Below are 27,125 nucleotides of genomic sequence, written 5' to 3' on the forward strand. Positions count from 1 at the left end.
GGCTAAACTATATGTCCATTTTTTACCATAATTTTACGCCCATGGTTTTTATATGTATATATTCAAGATAGTTTATCTTTAAAACATGAAGATATGATGATGCATTTGTTGGAACTCAATAGGGATAAGATCATAATAATACCCTTAAGGACGATTTACCTAAAGTTCCCAGAGTATATCCTGTGAAGAAGGACTAGAACTTGAAAATAAGGGCCATTTATTTTAAAGTCATATCACAGTTTGTCAGAAAACATAGCATCTTTTCCTATATCTTTTTTTAGATAAATACCACATGTGTTTAAGATCTTTCTTCTCTAAAACTGTCCTGCAGCAGCAATTCACATTATGAACCTACGACAACAATTTTGTTCCAACGCCCGAAAGAAAGATGTTGGCAGGTTTCTTTAATAAGTTTATTTTAATCTTCGACAGATAGACCAAGGGGCCCCGGTCATGCAGTGGTTAAAGGGCTTGGTTGTAAACCACCGATTGTTAAGTCAGAAACCACAAGTCACTCTGCAGGGGGAAGAGGTAGCAGTGTGCTTTGGTAAGGATGACAGGCACGAACACCTAGGGCTGTCTGTCCTGGAGGGTCACAGTGAGTTGGAATCTCCATGGCAATGCTTCTAGTTTGGGGTCAAAGGGGTCATTGGAAAAGTGGTGTTTCTATCGCTAGAGAGATGTCTCTTGTAACATGCCAACTGCTCTGTCTGCTCATGGGAAAACCTCTATTTTCCCTCTGAAAATGCAAACGCATTTGGAGATTTCTTGATTGACTTGTGCAGTTATTTGGTTCTGCATCAAATAACCAATGGAAAAAGCAGGCAGGCATTCTGAACTGCCAATCTTCACCTCTGAGGTGAAATCACAGTCAACAGAAGGATCCTGTAGAAAAGAGTGAGTGGCATTGAGCAAAGGGGCACCAGATGTACGCCTGCATTTTTGACATTATTCTCGCATACTGCCAGCAAGTCTAAATTAAAACCAAAAGTCTGTGAGTTCCAATGATTAATAAAGATATTTAAGTTTCAAGGCAAAGTCCCAGAAGAGATTGGTTCTGCAGCGTGTTCGGATGCCTTTATTATTTGCATCATCTCATTTATTTTTGCTTAAACGTCTTTGGATGTCACTGTAGGCACTACCTTATAAAATGCAAGCCCATTTTTCATATGTGGTGTGCTGCACAGCCCCCAGGAGAGCGTTGAAAGTTGGTGTTCCATAAATATCCTTTATGCCAATCGGTGTTTTTGTGTATAACACAGGCAAAATATAACCACCTGAAATATATTGAGATTTATACATAATTAAGTAATATGATGAATTTGTTATTCCTCTAAATCATTTCAGATATAGTGTATGAGAGCTTTCTTTAATACATTATATCTGAAATGTTAATGCCTACTTTTATGGATTGAATTTTGTCCCCCACCCCCAAAATATGTTTGACCTTAACTTCTGTGACCTGTGAACATGACCTAATTTGGAAACAGGCACTGAAAATGCTATCAGTTAACATGAGCAGGGAGAGTCCTAATCCCATCTATACCTACCTAATCCTGTATAAACAAAGAACGGATTAGAAGAAGAACTAACCAATGGAAGATGGCCCATGTAACTGAGGAGACAAATTAAGTACAAGCCAAGGAAGATGAAAAATAAGGGAAGAGGAAGAAGAGGGGCACACCAGAAAGGAGAGAAGAAGGCATGGGAAAATGTCTCTCTCAGAACCCTCAGAAGAAATCAATATGACCAATACTCTGCTTTGGACTTCCAGTCTTAAAAATTCTGGGTATAATACTTTTTTTTCTTTAAAGTCACTCAATTTGTGGCATTTTTTGGGGGGGCAGTTTTAGGAATATAAGCCTAGAATATTCTGAAGTTGAAGATATAAGATACTAATGACCATGTCAATGTTAAAATTACCTATAAATGGCAGTAAGGGATCCAAGCTCATTGTTAACCACATTCTCTGAGTAAACAATATTATACATATTGCACTGGTCTCAGAGAAAATATTTCTATGTAACCTAACAATATCTTTCCGCTTTCTGAAAAAAAATGCTTTTATTGGCAGTTTGCTTTACATCAAAAGCCAGTGAACACTTTTTTTTCTTGTAAAGTGTCACATCATCAGTATTCTAAATCTTAGTGACCATGGGTTGTTGTTAGTTGCCATGGTGTCGGTTCTGATTCCTATCAATCCTACGTGTATGGAGCTGATCCATAGGGATTTCAGAGCTGTGGCCTTTCCGAAGTAGATCACCAGGCCCGTCTTGTGGAAGGGCTTGCACCACTACCCTTGTGGCTTGTCGTTTGAGCCACCAGGAGAGCCAGATAGATTTTGGCAAGAGTTTGATCTCTGCCACTGCAACGCAAATTCAGCAAGAGGCAATGTGTAAGTGAATAAGAGTGGAAATATTCTTATTTGAATCTTCTTTATTTACTTATTTTTCGGCACAAAATAGAAAAATCCCTTCTTTGCTATGAATACACACCAGGCAGAGGGCTAAAGTCACCCACAGATTGTAGTTTGCTGAGCTCTGCTTTTGTAAGTCACTCACGACAAACTACAAAGTGGACAGTGTCTGTATTTATAATTGCAGTAAATAAAGAGAAGCTATAATGGTATTAATATGCTTCCTAGAACGATGCATTCATATGAATGACAGGTGAAAGCAGTGTTTTTCTGACTTAATTTCCACATCCAGAACACGGAAGAATACTGCCTAGATTTTTTTTTCTCTGCTTCTCTGAAGTCTTCGAAAATGAGAAAGGCAAAGCGACCTTCAGTTTTAGTCCTTTCAATAGTTGCCTTCTCTTTGCCAGTAACAATGTGTTCGGTCTGCTCTGAAAGGGCCTGCATTATATAAGTGGGGAATATCTTTTGATGAAATAATTTCTGTTCATGATGAAGCATTTCTCACTCTTCGAAGATGAAATAAGCCAAATAAAACATACACATATATTCGCCTGCATGAAACCAATATCCCTGCACTTGTTGTAACTTGCCTATTGTTTATTCTTCAAAGCATATTTTCAGAGGTGAAAGATATAGATTTGGAAAAATCCTATTTTTCATATTTCACTTTCACTAAGATGCCTTTTGAAATGACTGTTCCTACCCGCACTGGCTGTCCTAGACAGATGCGAAGCAACCGTCCAAAGAGGAAAATGGCAAGGGGTGGTTACACAGGAGGGAGGAAAATCACCCTCCTGACCTGGCTCAGGCTGAGTCCTGTGTAGCTGAGGTCAGATATGCCTCTCTCTCTTCCACCCACCCCTCCCAAGGCACACTCTTGGCATCTCAGCTAGATTCTATACTTTCTTACACCTGCCACACAGAGCTCATAGATGATGCGTATGATTATGGGGTTCACTACAACATTTTTAGGTTGCATGAAATGCTCAGGATACAGTTGTTCAGTCAGGAAAGTCTCTGTTGTGCCTGCAAGGAGGATTATCTCTGGCCTTCAACCACTGTGCTGTGCCTCTCCTGTGCCCTGGTAATTTTATAAAACGCTTTTAAGTTTGCTAATGAATGCCCGAAGGGCATCCTTTCCCCTAGAAGCTTCAACCAGGAGGCACCCAGTTCCAGTTATGTGGGTCAGAAAACTAGCTCCTCCAATCAAGGGCATTCCACTCTACAATCCAGTTTCCTGTCAAAAAGCGCTCAGGTCTTTGGTCTGGGAATTCCGCTGGTGTGGCTCAGCTCTGGCTTCCAGTTAAGTTGTTGTTGCTCTTCAGTCTCTCCTCTAACATCAAAGCTGTCTCCTAGCTCAGCAAGGTTTGAAGTGCAGGGATCTTGGGGCCCAAAGTATTTCGTCTACTCCTGGCTCTTTTCTCTTGATGGTATAGAAGTCCCCCTTTCCGATTTCCAATATGGCTGATTTTATCCACAGATGGATTGCCATCGATCATAATTGACCCTGTGAACGCTGACTCATAACTGGCTCATATAGTCCAGGTAGTATTTCTCCTCACCTTCTTACACAAACCCATGAAGAAATTGAAAATCTATTGGTGAGAATTACAAAAATATATGACTAGTTGATCCATATAAAATAATTCATTGCATTGCAAAAAACCATGGCATAAACTTAAGACCAGAAACTTATAATAACAAATTACTAATTTGCTTTCTCGACTGTTGCTGAGAGTTGCTGTAAGTTGACTGAAGACTTCAACACAAAGGATATCTTGTTTTATTTTTAGTTCTTTACCATCTGGAAAGAAAATAATCCAGTGAAAGAAAATCTATTTTGTTCTCCAATCCTGGAGTTAGCTAAGCAGATGTTTGGCCATATTATATTTAACGTGGTTATTCATTCACACAAGCAATAATCAAATCCAAGATATTATAAAAATTTATCATAAGAATTTTGAATCTCTTCCCTAAAACTCCTTTGATTCCTAATCCATTTTTATTTTCTCAACACAAACCAGGAATCTGAGTATTAGAATATTATTGGTTAATCATATTTCTTTTGTAGGTCTATTTGAAAATGTAATTATTATAAGACTAAAATTATTATCACTTTCTTTAATATATAAAATGTACAGCATATCTAAGAAAGCTTATTCATATCTAATAGGATTAATACTTTCCACAATTCCATTGTGTTCAGTTTATGTTTGCCCCAAAACATTTTTTAAAAATTATTCTTGAAAAAATATATATATGTTTGTATTACAAATGAGGCAAAAACATGTATTCCAAGAATGGGCAAAAAGTATTTTCATTAAAAGAAACTTTGCCAAGTGTTCTCATGGTCATGATGGACTTCAGGATACAGAAAAGAAGAAAAAAAGGCCACAATTAGGGTTTTTAATTCAACATATTCATTCTAGTAAAATTCTGAATGGAGAATGGGCTATAATTAAATTACTAATTTCTTTGGCAGTGGGGGAGGGGTGGGCTGGGAATAGAAGTCAGTTAGCACTTTCCGGATGTTGTTAGGTGCTGTGGGGGTTGATTCTGACTCGTAGTGACCCTATGCAGAGCATCAGTCCTCCCATCCTCACAGTTCCTATTTTTAAGTCCATTGTTACAGACACCCTGCTCATCCATCTCCTTGAAGGTCTTCCTCATTTTTGCTTATCTTCTACTTTAGCAAACATGATATTATTTTTCAGGAACTGATCTCTCCTGATAATTGTCCAAAGTATATAAAATGTAGGCTAGCCATTCTTGGGTTCCCTTTACCTAGTTGTTTATTGAAAATATGACTATTAGGAAAACTTGGCAATCACATTATTCTTTGTTGCACCCTTAGGGAAGTAATTTTGATGGCAAGTAGCACACCTATATCTAAAGAAAGTGGCCAAATCCCTGACACAATGCCATAAATCTGGCCCAGGACTCAGATACAGAGATTATTGCATACTAGCCTAATTGATGAGAGAAAGATGAGGTTTTCTACTCCCATAATGATTTACAGTCTCAGAAATCCACAAGGGTATTCTATGCTGTCCTATTGGCTGACTGTGAGTTGGAATCAACTTGATGGCAGTGAGAGCCTAATTGATGGGTTACTGGGGAGAGTAAAGTCTTCTGAAAGGATAAGGTATTATTAGAGTTCCATTTTCACAAAATACTCCAAACATTTTACTTTACTCATTAGTCAGTTTTCCTCCTCATCCACTTCCTTATTTCTAGTTGTATCTACACTTGGATGCAATTGTTCAGGTCTTGTCTTTAGACGGAACCCTATGGCTGAAGTCTGGACCGTGGAGTGTGAATGAACCATTTTGGTGTGTGCAACTTTCTGGCCGGGACTATGAAACATCCTTTTTGAGATTTATGTCTCGCTCTATCTCTTTTTCTGCTGTTTTCATCTATTACTTGATGATGAGACCCTTGGTGATCTGTAAGCAAGCACACATTAAATATGGTAAGACCTTTGGGGATATATTAATGTGCTCTCTTTTACTTCTTTGCAATGGTGACACAGAAACTCAAGGAAAAACTCATGATTGAAGGGCTTATTAATGAAGTTAGAAAGTTCTAATGGCAGTAATAAATGCTCAGGGTAGTTGTTTACCAGGACATATTATAAAGTTTCAGGTCTGCTATTAAATGTCCAAAGAGGTAGTCTCGGCCAGGGTTCAGCAATTCCAATTTCCCCATTGAAGTGCCCAGAGTCACCCACTCCAGTAAGCTTCAGCCCAAAGGCACTTAGCCCCACTTCTGTGAGTCAGAAAGTCTAAATTCTCAATTAAGTGTGCAGAGACACTCCACTCTGCAAGCCAGCCTCCTGCACATATGCACTCAGTGTAACTTGCTCGGTGGGTTGGGATGCCCACCATTCTCTTCCATGCCCGGCTCCCGGTGCTGCTGTGCTCCATCTGGTGGGAGTTGGAGTCTTCGGATAGAAGAGCCACATTCAATAAGTCACTGCCCTTGCACCATCATTTTGATATCCCAAATAATTTCATGGAGTAGGGCTTTGCTTTTTCCTCATTCCATCACAGTTGCACTGTCATTTTGAGCAAGAAAAAATAAAATATATTACATCAAGTGATCTGCATTTGAGATTTACCCTTTTTTATAATAGAGAGAGGTATTATTCTAAGACATTCAGAGCCTTATACCCAGTTACTGGACCCGCTCTATGCTGACTATTGATAGAAGATACATAGTCTCTGAGATGTTTCTCCCATAGTAAAAGAAATAGGAATATCTTTTCACAAGATATTATTGTAGACATTAAATAAAATACTATATGTAAAATACTTAACAATGCCTAGCATAATGAAGGTGCTCAAATGGTTTCATTTCTTTCCAGTAAAGAAAACAAATCTACTTAGTTCTTTTTATTTACTACAAAAGTTGTTCTCATCATTTCCTTACTGAAAGGTTTACTAATTAAAATATGATTTTATCTTTATTTTGGTATTTCAGTATCACCAAATAGATGCATTACCAAATCAAATTCTTTTTCTACCTATAACTCTCAAAATTAATGAAAGCTCTTTGATTGACACTAGTTGTATAATTATATTTTTATTTATAATCAAAGTGAATGAACATTTCCTTTCTCTATTTTTACATGAATTATTCCCCTCAAATATTAACAATTTTTAACCATAAATAGAAATGTTGATTTTGCGCTATCTTTTTGCTTCAAATTTGTTGATGTTGGGTTTGGTTAAAAGGATAGCAACACTCTGGCTAAGAAAGATAACTGAACAGTCAACAATTCACACTGAATGAAGAATTGACATTAAGTAAATAAATTGATTCAATACCAGTCTTGGAGGTACAAAGATACTTCGAGCTGTGGCTTTCTTGTGAGTAAGAGAGATGGAATGAACAGTGAAGCCAGGGACAGCAAAGAAGGAGGGCAAATATAGCACATATTGCAACCTGTTATGATGCGGTAATTCTGCAGAGGATTTACCATATGTTCATACCATACAATCCATTTTTCAGAAAATGATTTTCAAAGTAGAGCGAATGAGTGAATTGACTTATGATCTGTTTACAAAAACTGTCATACAAAAAATGAGAAAGCACTTCCAAATACTGTCTCTTCAACAACAACAAAAACAAAACACTAGGAAAACCAAATTAGCAATTTATCACAGTTTGTTAATCCCTGTGAATATGAACTCACAATCAGTAATTCTAAATGATACCGCAGATTAGTAAAGGTCACATTCAAAAGTTGACATTTTTTTCTGTAGGTAGTAAAGTCAAAGATGTGATTCCACATTACAGTCTTCTCTGGGGGTGTGGATCATTCATCAGAAAGGAGAGATATTAAGAAGTCTGTTGCAATTGCTTAGCAATTAATACTCAATTAAAAAGGATAAAACCCTGACTTGTATTACAAATGGTTGATAGTACTATTATGTAGATAGAATTTATAGAAAAAGGAGGCACTTTCAGAGGAAAAGTGACTATAGAAGCAAATGTTGAATGCACAGATCATACACACTCAGGTAACTGTTTTAGAGGCAGTTCTAGAACTCAGGTAAATAATCTCGCCAAGAGATGTAGTGGGCATCTCAAAGTCCCTATGTGATGTTGGTCCATTTATTCATTCAACAAAATAGAATGTTTACTATGATCTAGGTAGATACACTATTAGGTGAGATGGGCTAGGTTGTGGCTTTCTAAGTTTTCATGTCAGATAAATAATTTTTTAAACATAAAGCTGTCCTAACAGTGCAGTGGTTCTGCACTTAACGAATAGAAAGTTTGGTTGCTTAAATACAGCTGCTGCTCCATGAAAAAAAGTTGCAGTAGTCTGCTTTTGTAAAAAAATTGCATTTTTAGAAATGTGATGGTACAGTTCTATTCTGATTTAAAAGATCACTATGGGTCAGCATTGACTTAACAGCAGTGAATTTTTAATGTGTTAAATATAAAATTAATCCATACATCCAGTCTCAGAAACCCACAGGAGCAGATCTTCTTTGTCCTACTGGGATGCCTAGAGTCCGTGTTGACTCCATGGCAGAGAGTTGGATTTGGGTTTGGGTTTAGAAACTGACTGGAAAATAGACGATGAATTGCTCATATATAAGTTCAGGTTAAATTTGAAGAAAATTAAAACAAGTCCATAAGAGTCAAAATACAGTCTTCAGTATAACACACCTGAATTTCAACACCATCTGAAAAACAGATTGGTTGCATGGGACCCTGGTGCCAGAAGACCTGATGAACTGGGGGAGATGATCAGGAAAATCATGATGAAGAAAACATAAGGTCATTCAAACACCAATAAGATCAAAGTGAATGACAGTAGAGACTTTGACATTTGACCTTAATAGGAGAGTGGTTAAAGCAAATACAATGCATTATAAAGTCAAAAGCTCTACAGAAAATTTCTAAGGGAAGTTTGAGAAGACAAATTGAAATATTATAATGAAAAGTTGACAGCCCCTAGAGTTAGAAAAGCACAACACAACAACAACAACAAAAAACATGCTTAGCAAACTAAGAGGGAAGGAAAGAGAAAGAACACATCCTGGCTCACCAACCCTGGAGGATGATATTTCTGCTCAGAGCAATAAATTCACAGAGACGACATTAGGCTTGGCCCCACCATGAGACACGGCATCCCCTCAGTGACCCGTAGCACTATGGGGAACAGCATCTGGCCCCATCACACCAGGGCCAAACATGATGGTCATGTTTGTATGGGGGGAAAAGAGGGAATAATTGCATGGTTTAAAATCAGGAAGGATGTTAGTCAAGATTGTATCTTCTCACCATATATATTCCATCTGAATGTTGAGAAAGTAATCAGAGAAGCTGGAATGTATGAAGAATAATGTGGTGTCAAAATTGGGGGCTTACTAACAACCTGAGATCTGCAGATCACACAAGCTCGCTTGCTGAAAGGCGGAAGCACTTGCTGCTGAAGATCAAGGGTTGCTGCATTTTGTATGGTTTTCCAATGAATGTAAATAAGCCAACATCCTCACACCTGGGACAATAAATAACATCATTATACGCGTAAAAAGAATGAAGGTGTCAAGGAATTATTCCATCCTGCTTAGAGCCACATCCATTTTCACGGAAGCAGCAGTAGAGAGATCAGGAGATACGTTGCACAGGACCTCTTTAAAATATTCAGAAGCAAAGTTGTTACTCTGAGACCAAGGTACTCCTGTTCCAAGTGATGTGTTTTTCATTGTCTCTTTAAAGCTGGAAAATGAATAATGAAGAGTGAAGAATATTTGAATTATGATGCCAGTGTAGACTATTGAAAGCACCTAAGATTGCCAAAAGAATAAGCAAATTTGTTTTGGAAGAAGTACATCCAGCATGCTCCTTAGAAGCACAGATGGCATGATTTCCCCTCACATACGTTGGACATATTGCTAGGGGAGACCCATGCCTGGAAAAGGAGCTCATGCTTTAGAATAGCGGTTCTCAACCTACGGGTCGCGACCCCTTTGGGGTTCGAATGACCCTTCCTCAGGAGTTGCCCAATTCATAACATTAGCAAAATTAAAGTAATGACATAGCAACAAAAATAATTTTATGGTTGGGAGCATTCGGAAGGTTGAGGACCACTGCTTCAGAATGTAGAGGGATAGCCAAAAAGAAGACCCTCAGGAGACTGACACAGCGGCTCTACCAATATGTTCAAAAGAAAGTAAAAATATGAACTGGCCCAAGACAGGGAAGTGTGTCCTTCTGCTCTACCATGGGTCACTGTGAGTCAGACCAAGTGGAAGGCACTTAAGGACAGTCGCCACAGTAACGTGGGAAGAAGAGCCATCTTAACACATTCTATTCTGTCACAAAATCCTACTCCGAAAATTTACATTGATTCTGATTATTTCCCTAGTACAAATAAGTTTGCAGTAAGTAATCAAGTAGGTATAAATGTATGCCTTCCCGGAGACAAAGTCTCTGGGTCAAAAGTATCTTTATTTTTAATTCATATCTATTTCCAAATTGTTCCCTAAAGAGATCACACTAATTTATACTTTCATCAACTGGGAACACGAATTGTGGGGTTTTCATCAAAATAGTGCCTTCTTCCACTTCTTTTTCTTTTAAAAAGGAAAAAGGCATTGTATTATTTAAATTTTCATTTTTTAAATTACACGTGCTGGTTAACATTTTCTAATCTATTTCCATATCATTTATATTTCATTTCCTAGGGACAGCATCTTCATGCACTTTCCCCATTTTTTCTTTGAATTTTGGTTCTGTCTTAGTGCTTCATAAACATTTTTAAAATATCAGACTTCTCAAGGGTCTTGCAATTGTTTAGCTTGTTCTAAAAATCGAAGCTTTTCACAAGGTGAAAATGAAGTACATTTTCCTTTTATGGCTTCTCCATTCAGTGTTTTGTGCAATAATGACTTTCCCACTTCACTATTATTATTAAAAAACCTTCTCCCAAGTATAATTTTAAAACTTGAGTCCCATTTATTTGAAGAGACAATAAACCTGCAAATTTCTTTTTCGTAGCCTATATTCAAATGAAGAAGCTGATACTGAGAAATTGATAAATTTGCTTTGGGTCACCGGCTTTTAATTTACTGAACCACAATGTGAATGGAAACTTCAGTACAGATCATTTGGGAAGTTAACTTAAGGTTTTAAAAAATCTACAATTGTCACTATGGATGTTCTTGCCCTTCCCTTTTGGGAAGCATCTGAGTTCCTTGATGCCATGAGACTTTCTCCTTTGCGGAACACAGTAACCCACTATAGAAAGACAGCTATGAAAGTTTCAACCAAATAACCAGGACAGATGCTTGCTTCTGTTTTGAGAGACTATTTCAAAAATTAAAGGCCTACTAATGTATCCATTATGTAATTCGATATGTTTTGAGTACTTTTGTGAATCAGAAAAATATATAAACCACAGATAGATGAATTGATTTGGGGCTTTCACTTAATCATAGCCTAATTAAAGAGCCAGTACTTCTAATGATGCAGCTCTACTTGATATTTGCCCTCATGAAGAGACCACGGAATACATTGGTGCAACAGTGAAGTGTAGTGAAGAACTCAGATGGTGCTCTGCTAGTAGAAAGAGAAGTGTCTGCAGTCTTAAAAGTTTGTGTTTACAGAACCAGTGATATGTTCCAGGAAAAAAATAGCCAATGTCGATTGTAAAAATCTCCAAGTGTACTAACATTTCACATGAAACCTGCCCTTGTTTGCTGTGGGGGCTGGGGAAAAGCTTCAGTTTTAGGTTTTATTTTTTTCAATATTAAAATTTCCATTCTTGAATATTGGTACCTCATGTGATTCGTGGATGAAAAAACAAACCAGGTGGGGGTGTGTCTTACAGTGAGCCCGCGAATCGCGTCTGTCAGTGCCTGTGTAGATACGAACATTCGTCCTTATCTAGTTTTTGAGTGCATGCTATCTTTTTCTTTCTTTTGAGGCCTTTGCAAGCAAACTTTTGTTTCTATTTAAATTCTAAATTTGATAATAAATTATTTCAGATCTATATAATTTGGATACTTTTTTTCAGGTGAGGGACAGAAAGGGTCACTAGACGTTCTTTCCAGTGAGAAGTTGACCTGGCTTGTTAACTTAGAGAAGTGGCTCGACCGGGATGAGAACAATCGATGGCGCTGGCCACTGCTGGGTTTTGGATGCACTTTTTCTTGTGGTTGCGAGGGATTTTTGGAAAAGAATAAAAAATTACTGTAAATGTGTATGATTTTACTGAATCCGTTACTGCTAAGCTGCACACAGCAGCGTTTACAGAGCAGTTGGACCTTTATTCCCCATTTGATTTGATTCAGAATCACTTTGCTTCGTTTTCCAGAAATGCTGCCCTTCGGGGTTTTGGTCGTAGAAATACATCTCAAGGTGTCTTACCTCCAAAAAAAAAAAAAAAGTTTGTGCTTAAAGAAGCAGACATTTAAGTGACAGCTAAATTCATACAGAGGAAGCACAATGGCCTGTGTGATCCAATGATTATAAATAATAAAATCCAAAACCAATGGAAGGAACGGTATTAGAATTTAAATTCTGAGCCTCCAGTTTATAGAAGGAAGAGAGTGACCCCCACCCAAATCCATTCACAGGGTGCCCACATGGATTAAGCTTCTTATGAATACCCTCTGACCATTGACCAGGGATGTGAGTAATGTGGTTATCAGAGGACATTGGAAAGTGGACTAATGCAGATGTATTTAGGATAAAATTTAACATCATATCATTCATTCTCCCTTTTGACCCATTTTAAACTCGTTCTGTTTTTTTTATTATTTTCATCTTTCTTTTGATTGAGGTTATTCACTGTTTCATTTTGTTAATGTGACTGAAATTTGGGAGTTTGATATTGGTATGTTTCTCTTGATATGACACCCATCATTGGTAAAGCTGTGGAGACAGTAACTGCTCTATAAGTGTCTTAGGGTTATGGCAAGGGATGTTGGGAAGAAATGAGGAGCTACTAGGGATGAGCACAAGAAAGAAGAAAATGTTCTAAACTTGATTGCGGTGATGACCGCACAACTTATAACGAGATGAGTAAACCAGTGGATTGTGTGATATGTGAATTATATGTCAATACAACTTTAAAAAGAACAGTACAGATAAGTGGAAAGCAAGTTTGGAACATTTTTATGTGTCAGGTTATCTAAAGCATTTTTCATTAGAAAATAAGGTGGAAAATTCCTTTTTACTCGGGGATCTTTTAAAAAAAATTATAATGTGCATTATCTTTCCCATTTGTCTAATATTTTCTCATTTTCCTTTCTTTTTCTTGTAAAATAAGAAAAAAATCTTTTTAGCATTTGTCTTTTATATCTCATTCCATCCTAAATTAAATTGTGATTTTATAATTCATATTAATTTTGCTATTCTACAGCATTTATGTATTGGATCCTGTAATAGGCTTTCCATATTCACCACCAAGGCTGAGTTACTTATTCACTTAGATGGAGGTGAGGTGATTTGATAGCTCTAAGCTTAATCACTCTAGTTGTCAGCTAAATCTTAGATCATTATATAATCCAAAATCTAATGACTCCTTGGTGTCATAGCATAGGTTTACTTGTCCCCTGTTGGTATCAAGTGGATCAGATTCTGAAAGATCTCCCTATGTCCAGAATTAAGTAAGGAAATGGCGAGGCCTTAAGTTCAACACTCTTCATGCCTAGCCAACTCCTACCTTCCTACCTCTAATATATTTTTCTGAAAATCTCTCCCTGATTAACTTCTTATATACACATATTTGAAATGTTTAAAAAGGCAACTGTGTTACTTTGAGAAATAAACTTGCCTGGCCCATATAATGATACTTTCAATTGTATCATATGCATCTGAAAATTAGACGATGAACTGGACCGACAGTTCCAGGGGAGTAGTGGTGTTAACAAACCCAGGGACAAGGGAACAACAAGTGATCCAAATCAGTGGTGAGGAGGGTGTAGGAGGCCTCATAGGGCGTGATCAAGGGTAATGTAACCAAGAGGAATTACTGAAACCCAAATGAAGACTGAGCAAGATAGTGGGACAAGAGGAAATTCAAAGGAAATAGAGGAAATAGCTAGGAGGCAAAGGGCATTTATAGAGGTCTAAATAAAGGCATGTACATATGTAAATATATTTATATATGAGGATGGGGAAATAAATCTATGAGTATATATTTATAGGTTTATTATTAAGGTAGCAGATGGACATTGGGCCTCCACTCAAGGATTCCCTTAATGCAAAAATACTTTGTTCTATTAAATTGGCATTCTATAATGATGACCTTCCTGACACAATCGCTGAAGACAAAGAGGGTGCATAAGGAAATGTGGTGAAGCACGCTAATGGCACCTGGCTATCAAAAGATATAGTGTCTGTGGTCTTAAAAGCTTGAAGGTAAACAAGCAGCCATCTAACGCAAAAGCAAAAAAGCCCACATGGAAGAAGCACACCAGCCTGCATGTTCATGAGGTGTCGAAGGAATCAGTTATCAGGCATCAAAGAACAAAAAATCATATCAGTGTGTGCTCACCTCCCTGATATGATTGCTGAAGACAAATGGGTACATAAGCAAATGTAGCGAAGAAAGCTGACGATGCCTGGCTATAAAAAGATATAACATCTGGGGTCTTAAAGTCTTGAAGGTAAACAAGCAAGTGGCCATCTAGCTCAGAAGCAACAAAACCCACATGGAAGAAGCACACCAGCCTGTGCGATCACAAGGTGTCAAAGGGATCAGGTATCAGGCATCATCAGAACAAAAAAATCATATAATTGTGAATGAGGGGGGAATGTGTATTGGAGACCCAAAGTCCATTTGTAAGCCACTGGACATCAACGTACAGAAGGGAATCGGGGAGGAGACAAGCCAGTCAGGGTGCGATGTAGCATCGATGAAACATACAACTTTCTTCTAGTTCCTAAATGCTTCCTCCCCCTTGCCCCCCACCCCCCTCTCATGATCCCAATAGTACCTTACAAATCTGGCACTGGTACCGATAGGAATTGGAAACACAGGGAATCCAGAGCAGATGATCCCTTCAGGACAAGTGGTGTGAGTGGTGATACTAAGAGGGTTGAGGGAGGGTGGGTTGGAAAGGGGGAACTGATTACAAGGATCTACATATAATTTCCTACCTGGGGGATGGACAACAGAAAAGTGGGTGAAGGGAGATGTCGGAGATGGCAAGATATGAAAAAATGATTATTTGTAAATTATCAAGGGTCCATGAGGGAGGGGGGAGGGGGGAAGGAGGGGAAAAATGAGGACCTGATACCAGGGGCTTAAGTGGAGAGCAAATGTTTTGAGAATGATGAGGGCAATGAATGTACAAATGTGCTTTATACAATTGATGTATGTATGGATTGTGATAAGAGTTCTATGAGCCTCTAATAAAATGATTTTTTAAAAGGTACACCACAGAAAAAAATGATACATCTGAATTATCATGTTGGTGAAGAATATTGGATATATCAAGGACTTCCATAGAACAAAACAAACCTGTCTTGAAAGAAGTATAGCCAGAATGTCTCAGAATTCAGCATGGTGAGTCTTCACTCCACATTCTTTCTCTTGTCGTTGTCTGGAGGGGCAAGTTTCCTGGGTAAGGGAATTGTGTTAGGCGGAATTCTCTAGAGAAGCAAAACTAGTGAGTCTTGAATGTGTATGTATATAGAAAGATATTTACATCACACAGTAGTAGAAGTTGTAAGTCCAATCCAGTTCAGGTCCGAAGTAAGGGAGTGGCTTCTCCTGACTCTTAGAGCTGTAGGGGGTGATGATCAGAAAAAAGGAAAATGAAGCCGGAAGACCACTGGCTGCTGAATGCAGAGATTAATGAATTCGAGGCCTGATTTCTGCTGATGGCGTATAAGTTCCACAGCAATATACAAGGAGGGCACCAAATCAGATGAAGGGCCCGATCCAGCAGGAGAAGTAAGTTAACACATGCACATTTTCACTATGTACTAACAGTAGGCCACATCCTGAATGAAATCTCCTTCAATTGCATCAAGACTGTGATCATATTATGAAGGTAGCATTCCACCCTCTTCCCAAGTGACTATATCTGGGAAAGGAGGTGATGGAAAGGCTCCCTATCAGCAGCTAACACCGGGCCAGGGACTGGCTATGCAACAGACTATCAAAAGCTCACATGTAAGTTCAGGTTAAAGCTGGAAGATTTAAAACAAATTCATGAGAGCCAAACTTTGGCTTTGAATCTATCACACCTGGATTTCAAGAATCTCTCAAGAACAAACCTGTTGTATTGGACACTAAGGAAAGAAGCCTTGGTGAGCTGTGGGAAGACCGTAAGAACATCATTCATGAAGAAAACAAATGTTTATTAAAAAGACAGGAGAGAAAGTGGTTGTCATCCACATCACCCGACACCAAAGGGGATGTCAGTAAAGACTGTGAAACTTGCTCTCAATAATAGCGTAGCTAAAGCAAATGGAAGAAAGGATGAAGTCAAATGGCTAAATAGAAAGATTCCAGGAGTGGTTTGAGAAGACCAAGTCCAATATTATAAGGAAATATGCACAGCCCTAGAATTAGTAAACCAAAGAGCAAAGAAGAAAGAGAAAATAAACATGATCGGTATATCTTAAATGGAAAGAACTTAAGTCCTTAAGTTGCAATATTAAAATATTATATGGGAAAATATTGAATGATACAGGAAGTAACAAAATAAAATGAGTACAGAATCACAGTATTGTCCCATTTCAGGAGGTAGCATAGGAGCAAGAACCAATGGTGCCGAAGGAAGAAGTTCGAAGTGCCCTTAAGTATTACCCAAAAACAAGGCCTCAGGGACTGATGGACATCAGCTGCAATGCTGCACCAAGCTGATGAAAACTGGAAACACTTGTCTATGCCAAGGAATGTGCAAGATGGTGACTTGGCTTACTGACAGCAAGCATTCATATGTATAGCCATTCCAAAGAAAGGTGACCCAGTAGAATAATACCATGGATATGACAGGCCAGCAAAGTTTCACTGAATCATCCAACAGGGGCAGCAGTCCATTGACAGGGAGCCACCAGAATTTGAGGCATGATTCAGAAGAGGGCACCCAAATGAAACAAAATTCACTGCCAATGAGTCAATGCCAACACACAGCAGCCATATAGGACCCAGTAGAAGGGCCCCTGTGAATTTCAGTGACTATGGCTGTTATAAGAAGTAGACATGTCCATCTTTCTCCTGAGGAGTGGCCGGTGGTTTAGCACTGAGGACCTTGGTAGTCGTATCCCAGTGCATAACTACTACACAAAGGCCCCTACACAAGGATAGAATCAAGAGATACTATCATTGCTAATAAAAGGTGCATTTTCACTAAATTCAGAAAATACCAAAAATAGGTTTACTTGCATAGTATTGGCTATGTCAAGGCATTTGATTGTGTGAACCATAACAAACTGTGGGTAACCTTGGGAAGAATGATAATTCCAAAACATTTCATTGTGCTTCTGTGGAACTTGTCCATAAATCACAAGGAAGTAGTCAGAATCAAACAAAGGAATGCTGTGTGATATGGAATCAGGAAAGGTGGGCATCAGGGTTGCATCCTTTCACCATACTTATTCAATCTGAATGCAAGGAAAGAATGAGATAAACTGGATTATATGAAGACGAATGTGGTGTCAGGATTGGGGGAAGACATATGAATGGCCTGTGATATGCTGATAATACAATATGACTTGCTGAAAGGGAAGAGGATTTGAAGCCATCAGTGTTCAATATCAAGGATTGCCGTTCTCAGAATTAATTATGACTCAATGTAAAGAAGACAAAAATCCTAACAAATGGAACAATAGATAATTTCATGATAAATGGAGAAAAATGTTGAAGTTGTTAAGGATCTTTTCTTGCTTGAATCCACAATCAATGCTCATGGAGATAGCAATCAAAAAGATCAGAAGGCACATTGTCTTATGTATATCTGCTGCACAAGACTTCTTTAGAATATTGAATAATAAAGATGTTACTTTGAGGACTAATGTGTGTCTGACCCAAATCATGGTGTTTTCCATTGTTACATATGCCTCTGAAAGTGGAATGTTTAACAAGGAATATCAAAGAAGAACCAATGCATTTGAATTATGGTATTTGAGAAGAATACTGACAGTATCATTGCTGCTAAAATGACAGACCTATCTACCTTAAAACCAGTATAGTCAGAGTGTTCCTTAGAGATAAGGATGGCAACACTTTTAACATACTTTGAACATATTGTCAGGAGAAACGATTTCCTAGAGAAGGACATCAGATTTAGTAAAATGAAGGGGCAGCGAAAAAGAGGAGGGCCCTCCAGGAGATGAACTGACAAATTGGTGCAACAATGGTCTCGGTCATAGGAACAATTGTCAAGAGAGCTCAGGGCAGTTGTGCATAAGGTGCCATGGCTCAGACTGGACTCAATGGCACCTAATAAAATCAACATGCATTCCCATCCCCAAAGTGCTTGGATGCTTCACAGAAGATCCCATCATGGACCTGACCACATTTTGTTAGATCATATCATAGGAAAAACCTGGCCTACCCAAAACTCACTGCCATACCAATCCTATAGCACAAGGTAGAATTGCCCCTGTGAGTTTCTGAGACTATAGCTGTTTGTTTACTGCACTAGAAAGTCCTGTTTATCTACCTTTAAGGCAATGGTAGTTTCCAAATGTTGAGCTTGCAGAGCACAACCCAAGGCACAATAATGATGCCACCAGAGCTCTGTAGCCTTCCCAAGCTGATGTAAGACCTCCCCAACACAAACTTCATTCTTGGCAAAGGAGAGAACCAATAAAAAGATGGTCTTCATTTGGACTCAGTGATACAGAGAAATGGCAACCATTTTGTAGATGTTGTAGGATTGGGCACTTTTTGTCTGTGGTAGATAGGGTCATTATGAGTTGGATCCAACCCAATGGCACATAAGACCAACAACAGTAACACACCTTGACTCATGGTCAATTTCTCTAGCCTTAGTCCATGAGACTCCCATTGCTAAGATGCCAGAGAAGCTCTTACTACAGACATTCCCTTTGTGTTTTGTTTCCAACCTTTGCATGAACAGCCTCATATCTGCCATTTTTAATGTCTGTATTGGAAACAAATTAATATCTCTTGATTTTTAGAAGTTTTCAGGAAAAGGAAGAAGTTAGGTTCCAAAATTAATAAATTAATTTTGTTTTATTTTTCACTGATTCAGCCAAAGCTATTGAAATTGTTTGCAATGCTTCCATTGGAAAAAACAAACAAACAACTGAGCAGTAAGCCATGTGATCTTAATCCTTCCTGTAAATTTTTATTTGTAAATTATTATGATTAATTTAGAAACCAAAACTAGAACTTGAAAGTGAGGAAAAGTAAGCAACAACTGTAATTTATGAAATGAAGTCATCCAAAATTGTTTCAGTGCATATTCTTCTCAAGTTGCATAATTAAGAGTTAGTCAAAATCTAACCAAGTAGACTTACTATATCTCTAACTCTGATATTTTCAAGAGATGTCTTAATAATGATAAAACTATTTTAGAAATAATTAGTTGAGTCATATTATTTGGGGCTACAGAAAATAGAAAAACAACTTTTAAAAAATCTCAAACCTACTAGGTGGTTTATTTTTCACACTAAATTTATCTAAATGTACAAACTTAATGACTATTCATTTCATTATTTTGAAAAATGATTCTCATATCTTTCAGTGTGTTGAGTAATCTTTCATAAATAGGGGTAAGTGAGATCCTTAGTCAATTCTTGTAAGTGTGAACTCAACTCCAGATTGGATGAATGGTGTATGTTTTTTATGTTAGAGGAGATATATTAATAAATCATGAGCTACCATGTTCTATCACTGTAATAAAATATATCCATTAAGTCTTAACAGTGTTGGGTACGTAGTATTACTAACTGCATGTAATAAAAAAACAATTAAGAGATCTAACAATGCATTGCATTAGGCAAATTTGGTGCAAACCTCTGTAAAGTTTTAAAAGATAAAGATAACAGTTTCAAGACTTTCTATCACACCATCTACAGGAAAAACAAGACAATGGATATGAAAGACATAGGAAAATTGACATCTATGAGGTATAGTATTGATGGAGAATATTAAAAGCAAGGAGGCTTCAAGAATGAAAATTTACCCCCCAAAGTTTTCTGTTCCATGAAAAATGAAATTAAAGGACAAGGAATTCTTATCCTTGGGTCAAATGAGATTGAAAATACAACATAACAAAATCTTTGGTACTCAACAAATGCAGCACTCAGAGGGCAATTAATACCAATTAACACACATCTGAAAACAAGAAACAGTCACTGCTTTAACTCAATGTCTCCCACAATTAGAAAAAGCACAGAAAAATAAATGTACAGTCACCAGAAGAATAGGAATAATAAATAATACAGAAGAAAGAAAAGGAAGAAAACAATGAAAAGTATCAACAAATCTAAAAGTAATTTCTCTGACAAACCACAGGCAAATCTAACAAAGGAAAAGGAGAAGATGCAAAGAACACAACAAATGAGAACTGAAATGGGCAATGACAGAACAGAAGTAAGTGAAAAAAGAAAGATTAATGACAGAGTACTCTGAAGGATGAGAATTCCATAACACTTCCCTGTGCTTATGCTGGACCTTTACATGAACTGAGAGGCAGTAAATTGAGCAGAACAAGTGGTTTAAAATCACGAAGGAAGTGCATCCAGGTTGTATCGCTTCATCCAATGTATTCAATCTGCAATCTGTGCAGATAATAGGAAAAGATAGACTACATGAAGACTGTGTCATTAGGATTGGAGGAAGGTACATAAACAACTTGTGATAGGCAGATGGTACAATCTTGTTTGATAAAATTCAAGAGGACATGAGACACTTGCTAATAAAGACCAAGGAAAACAAGCTTTAAAACAGGTTACAACTCAATTTAAGGAAAACAGAAGCCCTCACCACAGAACAATAGATAACATCTTGATAAATGAGGTGGGGGGCGGGGGGGATTGAAGTGGTCAAGGTTTTCCCTCTTGCTGCATAATACCTCTTTGAAGCGATGACAATTAAGATTGTCACTTTGTGGCCTAAGGTGCACTGGACTTAAGCCATGATATTTTCAATCACCATTTATCATCTGAAAGTTCATCATTGAAAAGAAAAACTGAAAAAGAATTGAAGCATTTGAATTATGGCCCGGGTGAAGAAAGTGCCAGTGATGGCTGGTAGAAGAAAAACACCTCTCATGGGAAACATACAGTTAGCGTGCTCCTTAGCAATGAAGATGGCAAGATTTCTCATGGACCTTGACATATCTCAGGAGAGAGAGGCCCTGGTAAAGTAGAGGGCTAAGAGACAGAGAGTAAGACCCTGGAATGATAGATTAATACAGAGGATGCGACAAGGGGCTCACCAGTAACAATAATGAAGATGGCTGGCCTGGGCGTTGTTTCATTATGTTGTACACAGGAACTGACTTGAGAGCACTTCATAACAGCCTCATGAAGAACTACACTCCAACGAATTTGAAGGTAACAGAAGAATTTCTAGGAACATTACTTCTTAACCATTTTACAACAACAACAAATCTTGGTGCCATCAAGTCAATGCTGACTCGTAGCAACATAATGTGGTTTTCTGAGACCAGAACTGTCAATGGGAGCAGCAAACCTAGTCTTTCTCCAGCTGAACTGCTGGTGGTTTCAAACTGCAGACTATGTGCATCACAGCCTAACTCATAACCACTACACCACCAGGGCTCCTCCATACACAACATAAATAGAAAATTTAAGCAGATCCATAACAAAAAAGACACTGATCAGGTCATTCAAAAATTTCCAACAACAGCAAGGAAACCATTGATATCCAATCATTCTTCTAAACATTTATAGAAAAAATGGTACTGATTCTGTACACAGGATCCGAGAGCATAGAAAAAGATGGAACACCTTTCAAATACATTTTATGAAACAAATCAAAACCAGACAGAAATATCAGTAAAAGAAAATTACAGACCAATGTATCTCAGGAACGTAGATGCAAACATTTTCAATAAAATCCTAGCAAATAAAATCCAAAACATATTGTTACAAACAATATATAATGACCTAGTAGGATTCACCCCAGGCATGCTAGAATGGTAGAACAATAGAAAACAATAAACTTAAATCACCATATAAAGAAAAGTAAGAAGATAATTACTATAAAAGAAGAACCTCAAACTTCCCATTATTGAAACCTACTATGCAAACATACTACTTAAAAAAGTCTGGCACTGGTGTAATGACAGACACATAGGTCACTGGAACATCATTGAGGGCAGCTGGTGGCGACCAGGGACCAAAGCACATGGAGTGTGAAAAGTATAGATTCTTTAACAAATGGTGCTTGGAAAACCGGAGATTCATTCATTAGTTAAAAAATGAAAATAGGCCTCAAGTGTACTCCATATACAGGGACAGTTTATCACAGTAAAATAAATATTTTTAAGAGGAGTCAGGAGGAGAAAGGGAGGGGAGGAACACTGGTGGCTAGAGGATAGACACATGTTAACTAGCATGAAGGAGAAGAAAATATAAAATAAGAGGAAGATCAGTGAAAAATGAGAGAGGTTTGGAAGATAGGAAGAAGAGTAGAAGCGTGAAAGGCAAGAGTGATCAATATCATTATAAACACAGCCCTGCAAGAATTGTTATCTGCAAGTAGAGACGTGGATAGACACGTAGGCTTCAAGGGTGTCATTGGATGAATTGGAATATATCTGTGTGTGTATGCATACATATATATGTGCATGTGTGTGTATGCCCACACACTCTTATATAAGTTTGACAGAGGATTTTTAATATGGATATTTAGGTGTGCTATGAAAGATATCCATGCATGTTTTGGAAAATAAAGTGAGAAAAATTATCACAACTTGGACATAATGAAACACCTAAATAAATGAGTGGTCCTGGGAATCAGGATCATACTCATAGGGAATACCAAGATCAGTGGACATAACACAGTACATACACACACACACATACACACACACACACACAACCAGAACAATGTTCTACAATGTATGTACCTGATGGGTAACAAATGGTGCCTTAAAAGCTCATGAGCAGTCATTTGAGTTATAACTATTTCTCTCTTACTATCTGGATGAAAGAGGAGCACAGAACATCAAAGATACATGGAAAAATTAGTCCAATGGACAAATGAACCACAAAAGCATCATTTTCCATAATCCTGAGACTAGAAGATCTAGATGATACCCAGCTACCATTACCACCTCTTCCAAAAAGGATTTTGGATGGAATGGAAGAATAATGTAAAACAAAATTCAAATTAATAATAAAATATAAGCTTACTCATCAAATAGAGACTATGGCCTTCAATCAACTCTCAGATCTGGAAATAAATTCACTTTCATCCCTCCATTTTCAGTCAGACAATAGATCAACAAGAAATAAATTAACACTTAGGTGGCATGCATATCTTAGAATTTTCAATAATTTGAGATTAAAAGAGTGTCTCTTGCCAGAGGACAAATTTCAAAACGGTTAATAAATAAGAATGGGAACAGTAAAAAATAGGGATTACGTGAGATAAGTGATTCTATATTGTGGGGACTACAATCAACATTATGAAACACAATGTATAAGAGTTTTTGAATGGAAAATTTCTTTGCCCTATAAACCTTTGGCCAACTCAGAATAAAAGTGTTTTGATTAAAAAGAAAATGATTTTCCATGAACTCTTTACCATCCCGTCATATACCATTCACTTACTGAGAACCAACAAATTTGTTCAGGAAGACATACTTCACAATACTCCTTAGAAGCAAGGCTGGTGAATCCATGGAGAGAGACATCATGATTGGTAAAGTGAAGAGTGAGATAGAAAGAGGAAAACCCACAATGGGTATATTAACATAATGGGATTACATTAGAAACAATGATAAACATGGTACAGAACCAGTAATTTGTTCGGTTTTAATATGACCTACTAATATGATTTACTATGAGCAAAATCAACTCCACGGGCCTAAAAACAAGAAACACATTAAAATTCACTACACTGTCTCTTCTGTCTATGATTTCAACTATTATTCAAATTTGCAACAATCACTAAAGTTAGTGATGAAGAAATGTAAGAATTCTACCAATTTCTTTCGTGTAAAATTGTACAAATATGCAATCAGGATACATTGACAATTACCAATTATAGGAATGGGGAGTTGCAACAAAAAGGTATAATCAGTAGCTGGCAACTATACTTGGGGTTTAGTACTCAACCTGGAGATATCATGATCATTTTTTCGAGATCAATAACTTCTTAGTGGCAAAGACCCCTTTTCCGCATCATAAACAGCAAATATACAGCTGGCTTTGCCAAGTGCATTACACAGGCTCTATTTGACCATATATGGGAAAAGAAAATGAAGGAACTCAATATCATCAGTCAAAACAAGGCTAATGACCTACTGCAGGCCGGATCATCAATTGCGCCTGCGTAAATTTGGGTTGAAGCCTTGGGAACCCACAGGCGCACTTCTCCTCTGTCTTGTAGGTAACTAGGAATCAGACTTGGCTCCATGGCAGGGGGTTGGTTCGAATTGAATTATGGCCATAATACTGACCAATGTAAGACCCCTCAAGATAAGATGGGAGGAATAGGCAGTTCTGGTGCCAACAAAGATTTAGTTAGCATTCAACTCTTTCAGGAGGTAATGCTTGATGGTGTTAAATAAAAAGTAGTCTAAGTGGGACTGAAGCTATTAGTGAAAAACAAGACCAGAAATTGATAAAATATCAATTGAAATATGTCAGCTGTAAATGATCTATATTTGTGTCCATTCTAATAAGACAACCCAGCATATTATATAAATTATTGAGCAGCATTGCATGCAAATAAAATTTTATTGATGATAATTTCTAAATGGAAGCAATAGTGCATTGACAGGAGCCACCAGAAAAATCATATTCAGAAGAAAATGACATATCGCTGCTCATGTCAGATGGATCTTAACTCAAAGCACAGAGTACCAGAAAAATGTTTAATTTTTGTGTTTTATTGACTATGCAAAAGCATTTATCTGTGTGGATCATAATCACCTATGAATAGCATTGAGAAAAATGGGAGATCCAGACAACTTATTGTGCTACTTCAACACCTGTGCACAAATCAAGAGACAGCCATTCAAACAGAATAAGAGACTACTGAGTACTTTAAAATTAGGAAATGTAAGTGTCGATATTATATAGCTCACCATACTCAATCAATCTGTATTGTATGCAAATGATTAGAGAAGCTGGATTTTATGAAGAAGAATGTAGAATCAGGAAGTCTTGCTTATATGGTTAGCATCATTCAGCTTTCTTTTCTTATAAAAGAGATCATTTCTATGGACCCTATGCTACTTTCTATTTACTTAGGATAAGGAACCATGAAACAAATTGTTTTCACTGATTATTACAATTGTTTTGCTATATATTTTAAAGAAGGGACTCGACAAAATTGATATTTTGATTTATTACATAAATATGCTTGAGGACTAACCTATCGTATGCAAAATTTTATTCTAGATACAATAACTAAATCAGTCCAATTTCTTCATGGGATTGTATTGTATTCTGAAAGAAAGAAAATTAAGAAAATAATTTTTGAGTGACGTTGCTCTAAAGAAATGTTTCATATGATAGAGCTGATCCTCAAGAAGTTGCACTGGAAGGTAGTAAAGGACAGTTAAGGGTTAACTTTTAAGACCAGGGATAAAAGAATGCTTCCTGAAAGCCTAGGCAACAAAACCTGGGGAGTATACCTTCACAATACAATCAGCCCCATGGGACCAAAGAGCAGCATTTGCCCAGGGATGAAATTCAGAGGAAGGAAGCGATTTGAAAGGAGGACAAATGTAAATGTTAAATATAGGGAGAAAGCCCGAAGAATGGGATTGCAATCAATATCACAAATCACAATTTGCTTAAATTGCTGAATAGATATCCAATTTTCGCTGTAGGGTTTCAGCCAAATTATGATAAAAAGTTAAAAATAAATGAATAAATAAATGGATTACTGTTCAAAAATGATAAGTGAGTTGGAAAATTGGAAATGAGGAAAAAGTGCATTGAGCATTAGAGAGAGAAACAGGGTGTGAAGCAAATTCAAATGCCCTTTGACGCTGGTCTCAGGGAGAACGAGTGACTGAGGCAATCCCTGCCATTGAGCACCAAAATGGTGAGCAGGTAAACGTTCCTGTAAAACATATTAAAATGTAAAAGAAGAAACAAGAGATGGAGGGATGGAAGATAAATGAAAACAAAGAATCGACAGCTAGTCAACCATTTCAGGAAATAGCATATGCGTATGACAAAGAACTAATAGTACTGAAGAGATAGATGGAATTATGGTGCTGGCAAAGATTATCGTATATACCCCAAACTATCAGAATAATGAGCAAATCTAACTTGGAAGAAATCCAACCAAAACTTTCCTTAGAAGGAAGGATAGATTGTTGTTCTTTGGATTAGTCTAGGTACTATAGAGAAACAAATCCACAGAAACTCATGTATAAGTTTTATATAAAGGGTAAATACACATCATGAAAACATCCTAACCCAATGCTTCCCAAGCCGACAAGTACAACATTAAGCCATATGTCCAACACCAATCCACAAAGTCCTCCTCCATCTCACAAGACACACACTATGACGCTAACTACAGGAGGAAAGCTGAATCAATCAGTGAACATGTAAGAATCTCAGCTCTGGCAGGGGTCTCCACATGGCTACACCAGCACCCAGGGCTGCATCAGGATAGGTCCATGTGGCTTCTCATTGGGGATATCTTGTAGGAAGTGAGCCTTGCCACCTTAAGCAGGGAACCGGCTAAGGCAGCTGAACACTGGTCTGACCATCAAAAAGCAAGAGACCCAAGAACTTGAAAGGTGAGGCTCACTGAGCCATTTATCTCTCCATCCTCCAATTAACCCCACATGTGTTTATTGGTAGGTTGGTAAAATAAACTTTAAATATCTCATTCTTGTACATTGTTATCAGAAGGGGAAAATTCCCTGCAGAAAAACAACATGTTCATTAAATAGAGGGCTGGTAAAAAAAAACAAGAAGACCCTTAAGAAGACAGACTGACATAGTGGCTGCTAAACTAGCTGACACCATAGCAACTACTGTGAAGATGGCACAGAAGAGGGTAATGGTTTGTTCAAACCAGAAA

The sequence above is a fragment of the Tenrec ecaudatus genome, chromosome 14 (genome assembly GCF_050624435.1).
Source record: "Tenrec ecaudatus isolate mTenEca1 chromosome 14, mTenEca1.hap1, whole genome shotgun sequence".
In the NCBI taxonomy this organism is placed as follows: domain Eukaryota; kingdom Metazoa; phylum Chordata; class Mammalia; order Afrosoricida; family Tenrecidae; genus Tenrec; species Tenrec ecaudatus.